Source organism: Oncorhynchus keta, chromosome 9 (assembly GCF_023373465.1).
Source record: "Oncorhynchus keta strain PuntledgeMale-10-30-2019 chromosome 9, Oket_V2, whole genome shotgun sequence".
Classification (NCBI taxonomy): domain Eukaryota; kingdom Metazoa; phylum Chordata; class Actinopteri; order Salmoniformes; family Salmonidae; genus Oncorhynchus; species Oncorhynchus keta.
The window spans coordinates 19,102,709-19,115,851 of record NC_068429.1 but is presented as its reverse complement, the minus strand read 5'-3'; positions in this window follow the sequence as shown (position 1 = coordinate 19,115,851).

The following is a 13,143-nucleotide window of genomic DNA, read 5'->3' as shown; positions in this document are numbered from 1 at the left end:
ATTCCCGTGTGGACAGATTTTGACAGGAGTGGACCCTCTTCTTCTCTGTCTTCTCGCTCACTGTCATTACCAATTAATACTTTTTACCCAGACTTATACACATCTTGGACATTTACTTTTGCTTTGTGAACATAAGGAATGGCATTCACAAAGTGGTATTTGCATTCACAAAGGGGAGAAAGCTTGCTAGCTAGCTACGTAGCTAGATTCAAAATCTGCTGAAAAGGTGAAATAGCTAATATGTCTTGCTAGATATGAAGTGATATGTTGTGTTTGCTATTTAGTTGTAAATATGTATGCAAGTGTTATAGCTACTACTGTATGTAATACTTGTTTTGATTCATTTGTTTTTAAGCCACATTAGCATCTAGCTAGCTACTGGTAGTGTAGCTGGCTGACTGCGCCATGCTTTGGTTTGTTTCATTTGAATATAAATAAAATGTTTCTTAAAAATGTATAGCTAACTATATGTACCCTTGACGTTGTTATATTGTGTTATATTTCTGATATCTGTGATCTGATAGCCAGCCAGGTATCCGAATTATTCAGATGAAATGTGTCCATATATTGGTCTTTTAGTGCCACCTAGTATCAGTTGTAACTGAATGCTACATCAGCCTATGGCTGAGCTCAGTTGAGAAGTGTGTCATCTTGTCGGATGATAGCTCTGAAGTATGCCGCCATCAGAGGCTATCGCTTGTGTATCTTGGCTACATTAGTATTTACATTTGGTGAAAATTGTTCGTCAATTTCGGTTAATAACCTATGTCACTGGTTGTTGGAGTTATCTCTGTTGTATGTTGAACTTGGGCTTCATCAAGGTTTATTTGTGAGTAAATCTGGCTTTGATAATAGCCAGTGCTTACCCAGCCACCAACCTCATTGTACCTGATTGTCTCAGAGGGATTCTGTGCAGGTTTGTGGAGAGGATGTATCCCGTCACCACAGCAGACATCCAGTTCCTCCCTCGCCCTGGCCGACCAGCTCAAGATCTTGGTCAAGATAGTAGGAGGCCACTAACGGTTGGGATACATGCTCTGTGGGGAGTATGAGGCCACTGACCGGTTGGGATACATGCTCTGTAGGGAGTATGAGGTCACTGACCGGTTGGGATACATGCTCTGTAGGGAGTATGAGGTCACTGACCGGTTGGGATACATGCTCTGTAGGGAGTATGAGGCCTCTGACTGGTTGGGATACATGCTCTGTAGGGAGTATGAGGCCTCTGACCGGTTGGGATACATGCTCTGTAGGGAGTATGAGGTCACTGACCGGTTGGATACATGCTCTGTTGGGAGTATGAGGCCAATGACCGGTTGGGATACATTTTCTGTGGGGAGTATCAGCGGATGTTCTCTTTGGACCGTAGCTTGCCCCTCCAATTCTTCACTGAGAACTGGGAGAGGTATCTCCGTGTGGCAGACATGTTGCTGGGTCAGTTTAACCTTGAGCTAACCTGCCCCGCCAAACACCAACATCAAGCTCCATAACGTCACCCTGGACACTGAGGCTGATGAGTAACTCTGGCATAGAGCACTCTGACAGATGCCTTCATCTGTTATATCTTGGTACCTTGGTAAGATACCTACCTTGGTATCTTGGTAGTAGAGGCATTCAACTGGCCAGTGTTTAGAACCTAAGCTTTGCATCTGTTTACCTTCTGTGAGACTGTGTCCCTCTCCATAGTCTTTCCAGAGACTGTTGCTGTGGTTGCTGTCGTCGCCCACCTAACGTATCAGGAAGTCACCTCAGTGGTTACCCAGCAGGTCACCGCAGACTTTACCTCCCCAACATCCTTCCAGATGCAGAGGCTGGTGCTGTAATTGTGGTGCCCGTCGTCTCTGTTGACACAGAGGCTGCTGAGTAATACTGCCATGTCTTTTGTCAGGATATATTGGTGTCTTTCAACTGGCTTGTGTTTAGAACCTAAGTTTAGAATTTCTTTACATTCTGTGAGTCTGTCTCTCTCCTTGGTCTTTCCGGAAGATCCTCCAAGCCGAGCAAAGAGACGATTTTTAAGCAGACTTTGGAGGGCTGTTTGCTCCTGCGCCCGGCAGGAAGAGAATGAGTAGCTCAAATGCCTACTCATCACACTCACCTGCTCCACCCAGTATTCAATTTAACGTTTGGACAACAATTGAATTAAATTCATTCTTTGCATATGGTTGCCTTCAATCTTCTTTTTTTCTGCTCACTTTGCCAAAGTGCCATACAATACCGGAAATAGTCCAGAACATCCACGGCATAGGCTATTGAAATTTAAAGCCAGTTTTCCCGCGTTTGTGAAGACTGCATTCACGGTAAGCACTGCATATTTTGACTCCTGGTGTCCATGTGTCTGATACCATTCCAGCCATTACAATGAGTAGTCCTCCCATCACGAGCCTCATGTGGCCAGGTGCTACCATACAGTTTGAGATGAATACATGTAACAGTAACCACGTTTCATTTCCACAGTTTTATGCGAGTAAAGTCATACCGTATTTTTAAAAAACATGCTGTGATGGAAACGGGGTTTTGTTGCAATTTTATAAATGCCGACAGATAATTAGTTCGTTAGACATGGTTGTAGTGTTTGAGAGATAAGCAGAATGTTATTATGCACACCAGAGCTGTGTTTGAATACTCGTACTAACCATACTATTTGTGACGTGAATTGAGTACATAGTATGCTTATTGGTCATAGTATGGATATAAACTCAGCAAAAAAAAGAAATGTCCCTTTTTCAGGACCCTGTCTTTCAAAGATAATTTGTAAAAATCCAAATAACTTCACAAATCTTCATTGTAAAGGGTTTAAACACTGTTTTCCATGTTTGTTCAATGAACCATAAACAATTAATGAACATGCACCTGTGGAACGGTCTCTAAGACACTAACAGCTTACAGACAGTAGGCAATTAAGGTCACAGTTATGAAAACTTAGGACACTAAAGAGGCCTTTCTACTGACTCTGAATAACACCAAAAGAAAAATGCCCAGGGTGCCTGCTCATCTGCGTGAACGTGCCTTAGGCATGCTGCAAAGAGGCATGAGGACTGGAGATGTGGCCATTGCAATGTCCGTACTGTGAGACGCCTAAGACGGCACTACAGGGAGACAGGACGGACAGCTGATCGTTCTCGCAGTGGACGACCACGTGTAACAACACCTGCACAGGATCGGTACATCCAAACATCACACCTGCGGGACAGGTACAGGATGGCAACAACAACTACCTGAGTTACACCAGGAACGCACAATCCCTCCATCAGTGCTCAGACTGTCCACAATAGGCTGAGAGAAGCTGGACTGAGGGCTTGTAGGCCTGTTGTAAGGCAGGTCCTCACCTGGGGCGGCAGGGTAGTCTAGTGTTTAGAGCGTTGGACTAATAACCGGAGGGTTGCAAGTTCAAACCTCCGAGCTGACAAGGTACAAATCTGTCGTTCTGCCCCTGAACAGGCAGTTAACCCACTGTTCCTAGGCTGTCATTGAAAATAAGAATTTGTTCTTAACTGACTTGCCTAGTTAAATAAAGATTAAAAAATAAAATATCACCGGCAACAACGTTGCCTATTGCTACAAGCCCACCGTTGCTGGACCAGACAGGACTCTGACGAGTTGCGGTTTTGTCTCACCAGGGGTGATGGTCGGATTCACGTTTATCGTCGAAGGAATGAGCGTTACATCGAGGCCTGTACTCTGGAGCGGGATCTATTTGGAGGTGGAGGGTCTGCCATGGTCTGGGGCGGTGTGTTACAGCATCATCGGACTGAGCTTGTTGTCATTGCAGGCAATCTCAACGCTGTGCGTTACAGGGAAGACATCCTCCTCCCTCATGTGGTACCCTTCCTGCAGGCTCATCCTGACATGACACTCCAGCATGACAATGCCACCAGCCATACTGCTCGTTCTGTGCGTGATTTCCTGCAAGACAGGAATGTCAGTGTTCTGCCATGGCCAGTGAAGAGCCCAGATCTCAATAGCATTGAGCACGTGTGGGACCTGTTGGATCAGAGGGTGAGAGCTAGGGCCATTCCCCACAGAAATGTCCTGGAACTTGCAGGTGCCTTGGTGGAAGAGTGGGGTAACATCTCATAGCAAGAACTGGCAAATCTGGTGCGGTCCATGAGGACCAGATGCACTGCAGTACTTAATGCAGCTGGTGGCCACACTAGATACTGACTGTTACTTTTCATTTTTACCCGCCCTTTGTTCAGGGACACATATTCCATTTATGTTAGTCACATGTCTGTGGAACTTGTTCAGTTTATGTCTCAGTTGTTGAATCTTGTTATGTTCATACAAACATTTACACATGTTAAGTTTGCTGAAAATAAACGCAGTTGACATTGAGATAATGTTTTATTTTTTTACTTTAGCTAGTATGCCAAAAGTTCCTGGATGTCATACTAAATTCGCCAAAATACGAAATATACATGCAGTGGACACTATTTCCGTGCTTTCAGGGCCCATAATGCCTTTCTTCAGAAAATGGGCACGCCTTCACAACATTTTCAGATTTGAAGAAAATGGCGGAAAGTATGCAGCCAAAGTCTGACGAAAGCGGATATAAATTATTTGCTTGAACTAATTATGAAAAATTTAACATGAAGAAAATGTTGAGCAATGTAATAAAGGGTTAGGGTTTCAAGTAAGATACGTTACACGTTATGTTGGCTGACAATTTGTTAGCTACGCTATCCTTACGAATCGCATAGCATTACAGCAGTAGCTTTCTACCTAACGTTAGTTGGCTACTAATACATTGAATTTGCCAGGCAGTATTATTAACTATCTGCTATCTAACTAACTACCCAAAGTTTATTGACTTGATTATTCACATAATTCTTAGCTAAGTGGTATAGTTGTTGTGCATTTCAATGGACATTGTTCATTCTGGCTATCTACTCCCATTTCAGAGCGCTCTCGAGCAGAACAACTGATGAATTTACGAATGCTCAACACCTGTTGAATATGGCCTGTGTAAGTAAATGTAAAATGTAATTCAATTGTTGCAAGCAGCACATTTACAGTCACCAACGCTCTGGATAACATGAAAATAGCCTAACCAGCTCTGCTAGGGCGAGTTAAATGGTGAGGTATCTGTCATTTGTGTCTGGAAGTAGCTAGCCAATGTTAGCCAGTTAGTTCTTCAGTTGAAGCCTCGGATCAACCCTACTCCTCAGGCAAGTGTCCAGTGTGCTCTCTGAATGCTCCGAATTTATGAATGGACAATCTGACAATGCTCTGGATTTGCGATTGCCCAGAGCGCACTCTGGCACTCCAGATTGAATTTACGAACACAACCGAAATCCTAAAATGTTTAGCTAGTAATTTGTTATGCTAACAAAATAGCAAAAGGTTGCATAGCAACATCATCAACTTCCGGTAGACAGGCGAAGCTCTAGTATGATATAGTTTGTTTACAGTATACTAAAATGAACTAATAGTATGTTAGTTATGTTAGTTAGTATATACAGTATGTTAGTATGGGTATTCGAACACAGCGATGGTTAAAATGGTATACACATGTTTAGTGCGTGATATTGGAAGTATGTATCTGAATGGATACGCATAGCTTTATTGGTAGGCCCTCATTGGTTGTTGGCAAGGGTATTCAAGTGTGCTACCTTTGAGCGTGTGCAGATGGAGTTTGGAACCAGCTAGGTTCTATCCGCTGTCATGTTGGAAATAAACCGTCTTCATGATGTTAATGCTTTATTCTGTCGAGTTTCTCTTTGCAATAACTAAAAAGAACCCGCTTCCTTTAACCCTTTTGATGCAACAATGGTGGGATCTTTTTGTGTCTGTAAAATGTATTATGCAAGAAAAGGCGCTGGAAATGCATTTATGTGCAAATATATTGATATAATAACCATCATATTAAAGTAAACTTGGAGTCTTGAGAAGATATGGTGTTGGTGTGTGGTCGTCCCACTACAACTTGGGAAACCATGCAGTTTATTAGGCGACAGATGAAATAAATTATGATGAATACCATGTGGTGGTGAAAGTGCACAGTCACGAGATTGATGCTCCTTTCCAGGAAGTATTGTGGGTCATGGTGACATGACGATTGACACTTGACTGCCATTTGACATACACAAATATTCTTGCTCTTATCCAAAATAATCTCATAATGTAGATTAGCCTACCCGCACTGTATTTGGGCTCCCGAGTGACGCAGCGGTCTAAGGCACTGCATCTCAGTGCTAGAGGCATCACTACAGACCCTGGTTCGATACCAGGCTGTGTCACATCCGGCCGTGATTGGGAGTCCCATGGGCGGCACACAATTGGCCCAGTGTCGTCCGGGTTAGGGATTGGCCGGGGTAGGCTGTCAATGTAATTAAGAATTTGTTCTTAACTGACTTGCCTACTTAAATAAAGGTTAAAGAATATATATGTAAGTGTGAACTGTTGGCTAGAGTGCATGTGACAAGACCAGAGTAGGCACATTTAATGCAACAGTTTTTGTAACAAAACTATCCATATGCTTTAAAATGCAATGGAAACACATTGGACTTTATATTTTGGGGGGGGGGGAATGAAACCTGAAGTGAAAGTACATGTGCACTGTAATCATGCAATGATTTCTGAGAGAACCAATCAAAGCTCAAGCCAATTGTTGCTGGATTATAGCACCAACAAACTGACTCCTGTCCAGATTAGTGTGTCACAACTCTCCCTCAAGGTGTACCACGTGAGTCGCATCAGCCCGGCTACCGGTCTTGGCCCAGGGACCTCAATCCTCACCTGAGGCCAATGAAGATGCTTGACTTCATAAATTATTCCCAAATAAACTCTACTCCTCTGCCTAGTTTCAGTCTTAGACATACAGTAGGTGTTTACAGTGAATTCAGAAAGTATTCAGACCCCTTTACTTTTTCAATTTTTTTTTTACATTAGTCTTATTCTGAAATGTATTTAAAAAATAAAAATGTTCATCAATGTACGCACATTTTTGCAAATATATTAAAAATAAAATACACTGAAATGACAAAAAAAATGCCTTTATTTAACCAGGTAGGCCAGTTGATAGAGTCGAAATCCTTGGCCAGGTCGGTGAAGACGGCTGCACAGTACTGTCTTTTATCGATGGCGGTTATGATATCTTTTATGACCTTGAGCGTGGCTGAGGTGCACCCATAACCAGTTCTGAAACCAGATTGCATAGTGGAGAAGGTACGGTGGGATTCAAAATGGTCGGTGATCTGTTAATAACTTAGCTTTCGAATATTTTAGAAAGACAGGGCAGGATGGATATAGGTCTATAACAGTTTGGGTCTAGAGTGTCTCCCCCTTTGAAGAGGGGGATGACCGCGCCAGCCTTCCAATCTTTGGGGGATCTCAGACGATATGAAAAAGAGGTTGAATAGGCTCGTAATAGGGGTTGCAACAATTTCGGTGGATAATTTTAGAAAGAGTGGGTCCAGATTGTCTAGTCCATCTGATTTGTAGGGATCCAGATTTTGCAGCTTTTTCAGAACATCAGCTGTCTGGATTTGGGTAAAGGAGAAGCAGGGGGGGTTTGGACAAGTTGCTGCAGTGGGTGCTGAGATGTTGACCGGGGTAGAGGTAGCCAGGTGGAAAGCATGGCCAGCCGTGGAAGAATGCTTATTGAAATGATTGATTATCGTATATTTATTGGTGGTGACAGTGTTTCCTATCCTCAGTGCAGTTGGCAGCTGGGAGGAGGTTTTCTTATCCTCCATGGACTTTACAGTGTCATTTATTAAGTATTCAGACCATTTACTCTACTTTGAAGAAACACCTTTGGCAGCGATTACAGCCTTGAGTCTTCTTGGGTATGAAGCTGGGTTCTGGCTGGGCCACTCAAGGACATTCATAAGCCACTGCGTTGTCTTGGCTCTGTACTTAGGCTAGTTTTCCTGTTGGAATGAGAACCTTCGCCCCAGTCTGAGGTCCTGAGCACTCTGGAGCAGGTTTTCATCAAGGATCTTTGCTCCGATCATCTTTCCCTCAATCCTGACTAGACTCCGTGCAGCAGAAAAATATCCCCACAGTATGATGCTGCCACCACCATGCTTCACCGTATGGTGGTGCCAGGTTTGGTGCCAGGTTTCCTCCAGACATGACGCTTGGCAATCAGGCCAAAGAGTTCAATCTTGGTTTCATCAGACCAGAGAATCTTGTTTCTCATGGCTTAAGCCTGATCAATTTACTGGTTTAAATGGTTACACTGTTGACCACGCAAAGGTGGGGGTGTTGCTAACATTTACGATAGCAAATTTCAATTTACCAAAGAAAAACAATGTTTTCGTCTTTTGAGCTTTGAGCCATGAAATCTATGCAGCCTACTCAATCACTACTCAATCACTTTTTATAGCCACTGTTTACAGGCCTCCTGGGCCGTATACAGCATTCCTCACTGAGTTCCCTGAATATCTATCAGACTTAGCAGATAATATTCAAATATTTGACTTTAGTATTCACATGGAAAATGTCCACAGACCCACTCCAAAAGGCTTTCGGAGCCATCATCGACTCAGTGGGTTTTGTCCAACATGTCTCCGGACCTACTCACTGCCACAGTCATACTCTGGACCTAGTTTTGTCCTATGGAATAAATGTTGTGGATCTTAATGTTTTCCCTCATAATCCTGGACTATCGGACCACCATTTTATTATGTTTGCAATCGCAACAAATAATCTGCTCAGACGCCAACCAAGGATCATCCAAAGTCGTGCTATAGATTTTCAGACAACCCAAGGATTCCTTGATGCCCTTCCAGACTCCTTCTGCCTACCCAAGGATGTCAGAGGACAAAATTAGTTAACCACCTAACTGAGAAACTCAATTTAACCTTGCGCAATACTCTAGATGTAGTCGCACCCCTAAAAACTAAAAACATTTGTCATTGGAACGGAAATGGCGCCACACCAAACTGGAAGTCTTCCAAGCTAGTTAGCTTGGAAAGACAGTTCCGTGCAGTATCGAAGAACCCTCACTGCTGCTCGATCATCCTATTTTTCCAACTTAATTGAGGAAAATTAGAACAATACTGTCGCAAAGCTAACTAAAAAGCAGCATTCCCCAAGAGAGGATGGCTTTCACTTCAGCAGTGATACATTCATGAACTTCTTTGAGGAAAAGATCATGATCATTAGAAAGCAAATTACGGACTCCTCTTTAAATCTGCGTATTCCTCCATAACTCAGTTGTAATGAGTCTGCACAACTCTACCAGGACCTAGGATCAAGGGAGACACTCAATTGTTTTAGTACTATATCTCTTGACACAATGATAATGACAAAATAATCATGGCCTCTAAACCTTCAAGCTGCATATGGGACCCTACTCCAACTAAACTACTGAAAGAGCTGCTTCCTGTGCTTGGCCCTCCTATGCTGAACATTATAAACGACTCTCTATCCACCGGATGTGTACCAAACTCACTAAAAGTGGCAGTAATAAAGCCTCTCCTGAAAAAGCCAAACCTTGACCCAGGAAATACAAAAAAACTATTGGCCTATATCGAATCTCCCATTCCTCTCAAAAAAAATAAAAGCTGTTGCTCAGCAACTCACTGCCTTCCTGAAGACAAACAATGTATACGAAATGCTTTAGTCTGGTTTTCGACCCCTGAGAATGCACTTGTGAAGGTGGTAAATTACCTCTTAATGGCGTCAGACCGAGGCTCTTTATCTGTCCTTATGCTCCTAGACCTTAGTGCTGCTTTTGATACCATCAATCACCACATTGTTTTGGAGAGATTGTAAACCCAAATTGGTCTACACAGACAAGTTCTGACCTGGTTTAGATTCTATCTGTCGGAAAGATATCAGTTTGTCTCTGTGGATGGTTTGGCCTCTGACAAATCAACTGTAAATTTCGGTGTTCCTCAAGGTTCCGTTTTAGGACCACTATTGTTTTCACTATATATTTTACCTCTTGGGGATGTCATTCAAAAACATAATGTTAACTTTCACTGCTATGCGGATGACACACATCTGTACATTTCAATGAAACATGGTGAAGCCCCAAAATTGCCCTCTCTTCGATACCTGTGTACAGACATAAGCAAGTGGATGGCAGCAAATGTTCTACTTTTAATCTCGGACAAAACAGAGATGCTAGTTCTAGGTCCCAAGCAACAAAGAGATCTTCTGTTGAATCTGACTATTAATCTTGATGGTTGTACAGTCATCTTGAATAAAACTGTTAAGGACCTCGGCGTTACTCTGGACCCTGATCTTGCTTTTGACGAACATATCAAGAATGTTTCAAGAACAGCTTTTTTCCATCTACGTAACATTGCAAAAATCAGAAATGTTCTGTCCAAAAAGGATGCAGAAAAATTAATCCATGCTTTTGTCACTTCTAGGTTAGACTACTGCAATGCTCTACTTTCCGGCTACCCGGATAAAGCACTAAATACATTTCAGTTAGTACTAAATACGGCTGCTAGAATCCTGACTAGAACCCAAAAAATGTATCATATTACTCCAGTGCTAGCCTCCCTACACTGGCTTCCTGTTAAGTCAAGGGCTGATTTCAAGGTTTTACTGCTAACCTACAAAGCATTACATGGGCTTGCTCCTACCTTACTTTCCGATTTGGTCCTGCCGTACATACCTACACGTATGCTATGGTCACAAGACGAAGGCCTCCTAATTGTCCCTAGAATTTCTAAGCAAACAGCTGGAGGCAGGGCTTTCTCCCATAGAGCTCCATTTTTATGGAATGGTCTGCTTACCCATGTGAGAGACACAGCCTCGGTCTCAACCTTTAAGTCTCTATTGAAGACTCATCTCTTCGGTAGGTCCTATGATTGAGTGTAGTCTGGCCCAGGAGTGTGAAGGTGAACGGAAAGGCACTGGAGCAACGGACCGCCCTTGCTGTCTCTGCCTGGCCGGTTCCCCTCTCTCCACTGGGATTCTCTGCCTCTAACCCTATTACAGGGGCTGAGTCACTGGCTTACTGGTAAGTTGGTGGTTGAAGATATCTATCTACTGGTGTGGGGGCTGTGCTTTGGAAAAGTGGGTGGGGTTATATCCTGCCTGTTTGGCCCTGTCCAGGGGTATCATTGGATGGGGCCACAGTGTCTCCTGACCCCTCCTATTTCAGCCTTCAGTATTTATGCTGCAGTAGTTTATGTGTCGGGGGGCGAGGGTCAGTCTGTTATATCTAGAGTACTTATCCGGTGTCCTGTGTTAATTTAAGTATGCTCTCTCTAATTCCCTTTCTTTCTTTCTTTCTTTCTTTCTTTATTTCTCTCTCTCTCTCGGAGGACCTGAGCCCTAGGACCATGCCTCAGGACTACCTGGCATGATGACTCCTTGCTGTCCCCAGTCCACCTGGCTGGGCTGCTGCTCCAGTTTCAACTGTTCTTCCTGCGGCTATGGAACCCTGACCTGTTCACCAGACGTGCTACCTGTCCCAGACCTGCTGTTTTCAACTCTCTAGGGACAGCAGGAGCGGTAGAGATACTCACAATGATCGGCTATGAAAAGCCAACTGACATTTACTCCTGAGATGCTGACCTGTTGCACCCCCGACAACCACTGTGATTATTATTATTTGACCATGCTGGTCATTTATGAACATATGAACATCTTGGCCATGTTCTATTATAATCTCCACCCGGCACAGCCAGAAGAGGGCTAGCCACCCCTCATAGCCTGGTTCCTCTCTAGGTTTCTTCCTAGGTTCTGGCCTTTCTAGGGAGTTCTTCCTAGCCACTGTACTTCTACACCTGCATTGCTTGCTGTTTGGGGTTTTAGGCTGGGTTTCCGTACAACACTTTGAGATATCAGCTGATGTCAGAAGGGCTATATAAATATTTTTTATTTTAGAGTTTTTAGGTGCCTTTTGGCAAACTCCAAGCGGGCTGGTATGTGCATTTTATTGAGAAGTGGCTTCCGTCTAGCAACTCTACCATAAAGGCCTGATTGGTTGTGTGCTGCAGAGATGTTTGTTCTTGTGGATGACCCTCACATCTCCACAGAGGAACTCTAGAGCTATGTCAGAATGACCATTGGGTTGTTGGTCACCTCCCTGACCAAGGCCCTTCTCCCCTGATTGCCCAGTGTGGCCGGGTAGCCAGCTCTAGGAAGAGTCTTGGTGGTTCCAGACTTCTTTCATTTAAGAATGATTGAGGCCACCCTCATCTTGGGGACCTTCAATGCTGAAGAAGTGTTTTGGTACCCTTCCCCAGATCTGTGCCTCAACACAATCCTCTCGGAACTCTACGGACAATTCCTTCAACCTTATGGCTTAGTTTTTGCTCTGAAATGCACTGTCAACTGTGGGACCTTATATAGACAGGTGTGTGCCTTTCCAAATCATGTCCAATCAATTGAATTTACCACAGGTGGACTCCAATCAATTTGTAGAAGCAAGGATGATCAATGAAAACAGGATACATCTGATCTCAATTTCGAATCTCATAGCAAAGGGTCTGACTACTTATGTAAATAAGGTGTTTTAGTTTTTTGTAAATTTGCCAAGAAAATCTAAAAACATGTTTTCACTTTGTTATTATGGGTTATTGTGTGTAGATTAGTGAAGATTTTGTTTTATTTAATCCATTTTAGATTAATGGAAAATAAAAATGGAAAAAGTCAAGGAGTCTGAATACTTTCCGAATACACAGTATATATTTGAAATTCATGTTGATTCTTTAATGTTATCAACTAGAGAATTTGAAATTACAAATGTAACAAGTTTTTTTATTGCTTATCAGCCTTACTGTAAGAACAGAGTCCATGTGTTTCTCAAGAATTTCATCGACCAGTCTCTCAGTTCATGTGGCCAAATGTGTTTTTATTTGACCACGTTGTTGTATATTTAGAGAAGTAAGGAAACAAGGATTTTGACCTAGTATTACTGACCATGTGGCACAAGCATGCGGTAGCCACACTACAGCATTTGCAAGCGGTAACGGAGTGCCAAGTCTAGGACAAAAAGGCTTCTCAACAGTTTTTACCCCCAAGCCATAAGACTCCTGAACAGGTAACCAAATGGCTACCCGGAATATTTGCATTGTGTGCCCCCCCCCCAACCCCTCTTTTTATGCTGCTGCTACTCTCTGTTTATCATATATGCATCGTCACTTTAACTATACATTCATGTACAGACTACCTCAATTGGGCCGACCAGCCAGTGCTCCCGCACAGTGGCTAACCGGGATATCT